Source organism: Lissotriton helveticus, chromosome 11 (assembly GCF_964261635.1).
Source record: "Lissotriton helveticus chromosome 11, aLisHel1.1, whole genome shotgun sequence".
In the NCBI taxonomy this organism is placed as follows: domain Eukaryota; kingdom Metazoa; phylum Chordata; class Amphibia; order Caudata; family Salamandridae; genus Lissotriton; species Lissotriton helveticus.
Window position 1 is genome coordinate 186,095,621 of NC_136072.1, and position 6,020 is coordinate 186,101,640.

At 47.9% G+C, this 6,020-nt stretch overlaps 1 pseudogene; it reads left to right on the forward strand.

The window, feature by feature from the left end:
• Positions 1 to 1,156: 1,156 nt before the first annotated feature.
• LOC144793274 (small nucleolar RNA SNORA17) lies at positions 1,157 to 1,229 on the forward strand (annotated as a pseudogene).
• The last annotated feature ends 4,791 nt before the right edge of the window (positions 1,230 to 6,020 follow it).

Below are 6,020 nucleotides of genomic sequence, written 5' to 3' on the forward strand. Positions count from 1 at the left end.
CTCACTTGTGTGGGTGCCCCAAAGCAGAACAGGCTAAAAATGAATTTTAAAAAATTTTAGTGTTTGGGATTGACAAATTAAGCACCTCACTTTAGTCACAGGCCTTTGGCCCACCCACACAAATGAGGTACCATTTTACTCGGGAGAACAAGGGGAACCCTGGGCGGTAGGACATTTGTGCCGGCACAGAGATCCCACGAAAAAAAGTATGGAAAAGTATTTTTTTTTCCTAATTTTAAAGTTTGCAGGGAATTCTGGGTAGGAAAACATTGGGGGACCCACGCATGCCATACCTCCCTGGACTCCCCTGGAAGTCTAGTTTTCAGAACTGTTTGGCTTTGGTAGTTTCACAAGTTTGCCGCCGAGACCCGGGCCTAAAACTCAGGGCCCTCCCCCCCAAAAAAGAAGGCAGTTTTGCTATAGGTTATTTTAAATTCTCCACCGTACGATTTGGGCCTTTTCCTGTTGCAGCCACTATGCCTACCCATGCAAGTGAGGTACCATTTTTTCCGGGAGACCTGGGGAAACGCAGGGCGGGTGGAAATTTGTTGATCCACGCAGATTCCAGAACTTTCCACCACAGAAATGTGAGGAAAATGCATTTTTTTTGTCAATTTTTAAGGTTTGCAAGGGATTCTGGGTAACAGAACCTGGTGGGAGGCAGTCGTGTCACCCCATCCTGAATTCCCCTGGGTGTCTAGTTTTCAATAATGTACAGGTTTGCTAGGTTTCCCTATGTGGCAGCTGCGTTAGGGCCCAAAATCCACAGGTAGGCATATTGCTAAAAACAAATCCGTGCCTAGTCGGCTTTCTGCTGCCCTGGGGGGAAGATTTAGGGGCTGGGGTTGCCCCGATATGCCCCCAAGGGGGGCAGAAACATTGTGGCTATATTTATTGGGGGGTGGGGGCATTGGTATGCCCATTCTGGGCAGCCCCCACCCCCACACATAAAAAAGCCAGTGTAATCGTTGGCGTCATGTGGGCTTTTTGCCCCCCCTGGGGGGGCAGATTTAGGGCTACTGCCCCCATCCTTCCTCCAGGGGGGCAGAAAGGCTGTCATTGTTGCGGGTGTGGGTGGAGGCATTGGCATGCCCGTTTTGGGCAGCCCCCAACCTAAGAAAAATGTGCCCAAAAATCCTGTGTGTCTGGTGGATTTTTTGCCCCCCCAGGGGGGGCAGATTGGGGCTACTGCCCCATCTGTCCCCGGGAGTGGCAGAAAGGCTGTAATTTTAGCGGGGAGGGGGTGGGGCATGGGCATGCCAGTTTTGGGCAGCCCCACCCTATTTCAAATTTGCCCCCCCAAAAATTCCTAGCGTCTAGTGGGCTTTTTTCCCCCTTGGGAGGGCAGATTGGGTGGTAATGTCCCCATCTACCCCCAGGGGGGTCAGAAAGTCCACTAGACGCCAGGGAGATTTTGGGGCAAATTTTGATTAGGGTGGGGTCTGCCCAAGACGGGCATGCCAATGCCCCCTCCCTAATAAAAATTTGCCTAACATAATCCCTGGTGTCTAGTGGGCTTTTTGCCCCCCCAGGGGGGGCAGATTGGAGGCTACTGCCCCACCAGCCCCCAGGTGGGGCAGGAAGGCAGGTATTTATGTGGGGGAGGGGCAGGGGGCATAGGCATGCCCGTTTTGGGCAGCCCATCCAAATTCAAATTTGCCCGCAAAAAAATCCCTAGCGTCTAGTGGGCTTTTTGCTCCCCCAGGCGGGGCAGATTGGGGGGTAATGCCCCCATATGCCCCCCAGGGGGGGTCAGAAAGTCCACTAGACGCCAGGGAGGTTTTTGGGCAAATTTTAATTAGGGTGGAGTCTGCCCTGGTGTCTAGTGGGCTTTTTGCCCCCCTGGGGGACAGATTGGGGGCTACCGCTCCATCTGCCCCCCAGGGGGGCAGGAAGGCTGTAATTGTTGCGGGGATGGGGTGGCGGCATGGGCATGCCCGTTTTGGGCAGCCACACACTATTTCATATTTGCCCCCTCAAAAAATCCCTGGCGTCTAGTGGGCTTTTTGCCCCCCCTTGCGGGGCAGATTTGGGGCTAATGCCCCAAACTGCCCCCCAGGGCGGGCAGAAAGTCCACTAGACGCCAAGGAGTTCTTTGGGCAAATTTTGATTAGGGTGGGGTCTGCCCAAGACGGGCATGCCAATGCCCCCACCCTAATAAAAATATGCCTAAAAAAATCCCTGGTGTCTAGTGGGCTTTTTGCCCCCCCAGGGGGGGCAGATTGGAGGCTACTGCCCCATCAGCCCCCAGGGGGGGCAGGAAGGCACTTATTATTGTGGGGGAGGGGGTGGGGGCATAGGCATGCCCGTTTTGGGCAGCCCATCCAAATTCAAATTTGCCCGCAAAAAAATCCCTGGCGTCTAGTGGGCATTTTGCCCCCCCCCCCGGCGGGGCAGATTGGGGGGTAATGCCCCCATATGCCACCCAGGGGGTCAGAAAGTCCTCTAGACGCCAGGGAGTTTTTTGGGCAAAATTTAATTAGGGTGGAGTCTGCCCAAAACGGGCATGCCAATGCTCCCAACTTAATAAAAATTTGCCCAAAAAAATTGCTGGTGTCTAGTGGGCTTTTTGACCCCTGGGGGGGCAGATTGGGGGCTACTGCCCCATCTGCCCCCCAGGGGAAGCAGAAAGGCTGTAATGGTGCCGGGGGGTGAGGGCATTGGAGTGCCCATTTCGGGCAGCCCCCACCCTAAAAAAAGTGCCCCCAAAAAAATTCCCTGGTGTATACCATGTTGGGGGCTATTGCCCCATCTGCCTCCCAGAAAGACTAAATACTATAAATGTATTTATGGGGGGAGTGATAAACTACTAGCTGTGAAATTTGTGGACAGGAGGGATGTGTACATGCTGACTACCATCCATGATGAGAGTACTTCACCTGTGCCTGTTTGGGGTCAGGTTGCTGAAGTGCACAAACCCGTGTGCATTCTAGACTACAATCAGCACATGGGTGGTGTTGACAGAGTAGATCAGAGGTTGGAACCTTACACTGCTATTCAGAAGGCCTATGTTTGGTATAAGAAGTTGGCCATCCATTTTTTCAACGTAGCAACTTTCAATGCTTTTATTGTGTTCAAAGAGTGTTCTCCTGCGTCAAAGTTGACATTTCTTCAGTTTCAGCACTCTGTGATAGCTAGCCTTGTTGTTGTGGAACAGGTAAGTGTTCCTAGATTTGGAGTGGTGGAGGATGTGGCTTTTTGTTTCCTCATATACCATTATGGAATTCTTGAAGGGAACTTAGGCAGCTCAAACAGAAAGAAGTCAAACCTGTCCGGCCCTGATGTGAAATGACCAAATTCGGAAGAACAAAGCCCGGTCCCTCAAGTTGCCACTGCTTCCCCAATCCACTCCTGTTCACGCCGTAACTGCCACCCATCGTGACCTAGGAGATAAAGGGACCAGCAGGGCCCAGGATAAATCATAGGAAACCGGGTTTACCGTTTACCTGTCTTGCCATGCCACCAGGGGCTTCCAGATCTTATTAATGCTTGTGGGATCGCATGCCATATCGGATTTGCTGGTGAGAATAACGTGTTTAAGGCAATTAGAAAAGGAAGGAGGTATTGCATCCTTCCAAGCTCTGCATATTTCGCGCCTAGCAAGAAGTATAACATAGAAAATCAACCTTGTATTAAGATCATTTATGTTATAGACAGCTCCCAAGCCAAAAAGAATAATACTAGTAGTTATACCTATCGATATTTGGAGGACTTCTTCCAGGAAACCCTGAACCAGATTCCAATAGTTCCTTATTTCTGGGCAAGCAGCCAGCATATGCACATCATCCGCGGCCAAAAATCTGCATCTCGGGCAATAATATTCTAGATTGGAGAATTTCATAAGTTTTTTTGGAGATATGTATGCCCTATACATGGTATACAAATGGTTCCGTTTTAGAGTGGCCGGCTTAACCACAGCCTGCAAGATGGTGAATGAATCAATCCATAAACCCACAGAGATTTCATTATCTAGTGTTGGTGTATTATTCCACAGTTTTTGTATCTTAGGTTCGGAGATGTTCTCAGCATCTAGCATAGCTTTATACCAGTACGAAATTTGATTTTTCCACCTATCTCTTCTGAATATTAAGTCAAATTTAGGGTTGGGTTTATTAGGATTCCAGGGTTTAGTTAACCACCATCTGGACAGCTGATGATATTTATACCTCGTGAGGGTTCCCCCAGTCAGACTATATAATGCATCCCAGCTGAGAGGCTGTGAATCTTCCTGGAGATCCCCCCAACACTCCAGCCCAGCTGCCCTAAGAGGACGAGATAACTGGTCTTGGAGGCAGGCCGGAGTTGCAGGTGATTCCCAAATCGGAGCCTGCTCTGCAAAGTAAGGAATATCAAGTTTCTGCCTCACAAAGACCCAATTTCTTATAGCTGTCCCCAGAATCTTAAGTCTTATTTTTTTTTTAAATTTAGGATCCCCATACTTAAAAAGGAAATGTGATTGGCCCTGTAGTACCACCTCCAATAGCGCTAAAAATAACAAACCTAAAGACGTTGCCTCTATCTTTCCTGCCAGAAATCTAAAGTTTTTCAAATGAAACGCGTGACAGTACACAAGTAAATCGGGGAAAGCCAGACCTCCTGCTTTTAAAAGTTTTTCCATTGCAGTTTTTTAATCGATAAAGCATGAAAAGATAAGGGGATAGAGTTAAATAAGAAAGTGAGTTTAGGAAGGATAATCATCTTAATCAGATTGACCCTCCCAAAGATGTTTAAAGGGAGCGATGACCATCTTTGCAGAAGGGCACAAACATCCTTGGATACTTTATCCAGGTTAATTTTAGTAATATCTTCAATTTTATGGGCCAACAGGACCCCTAAGTACCTCATTTTTAACTTGGCTCCCGCTGTGCTCACCTCTTGGTTCCACTCCATAATCTCGGTTTTATCCTTGTTTATGGAGTAACCGGAAACCTCCCCAAATTCTTCAGCTAAAGATACCATTCTAGGCAGGGCAACCCCCGGGTTCTGAGGTGTACATGAGAAGATCATGCGCGTATAATGCGAATTTCAATTCTAAATTAAAAATCTTAAAGGGTTTAAATGCCAAATCAGATCTAAGAAAACAAACAAAAGGCTCCATATACAAATCAAACAACAAAGGAGACAATGGACAGCCCTGCCTAGTCCCACGAGCAATTGGTACCCACTTAGTTAAGAGGCCATTAATTAATACTTTTGCGCGAGGGGAGCAATATAGAGACCTCGTAGTGGTTATGAAGTTACTTGGAAAACCAAAAGCAGACAAAATCCTCCATAGATATAGCCAGTCCACCTAATCAAACGCCTTGGCGGCATCTACTGCCGCCAAGGTTAAAGGGAGCTTCTTGCTGACGGCAACGTCTATTGCTGCGATTACCTGAAATGTCAGCTCATTTAGCTGTCTATCTGGAATGAAGCCCCGTTGATCTTGATGGATAATTCTTTTAGCTATTTTGGCCAATCTTGCTGCCAGCACCCCAGCAAAAACCTTATATTCGGTATTTAACAGCGAGATTGGCCTGTAAGATTCAATTCTTGAGGGGTCCTTATTTGCTTTTGGGATTAAGGTTACAGTAGCCTCTGCCCAGGAATCTGGGGCACTCTCCCCTGCTATAAAGATTTTATTACATAAAATTGTGAGGACAGGGACTATTTGATCTATTGTTATCCTATAGTTCTCTACAGGAAGTCCGTCAGGACCAGCTGCCTTCCCTTTCACCATTCTCATCAGCTGGGTTCTAACCTCACCTTCTTTTATTTCTGAAGAGAGGTAGATCTTGTTCTCCTCGGACAGACAGGGAAGCCGTATTTTGCTAAGCCAGATTTCTAACAGCTGGGGAGATTGATTTACTTTGGCGGTATATAACGTTTGGAAAAAAGATTCAGCCTCCTCCCTAATTTGCCCATCATCGCTTGAGATTATACCAGAAGTTCCCAGGTGTAAACTACTGATCTGATTCCTATTCCTATCCATTCAAGTCTTCCATGCGAGGAGCCGACCACATTTCTTCCCATAGGAGAAA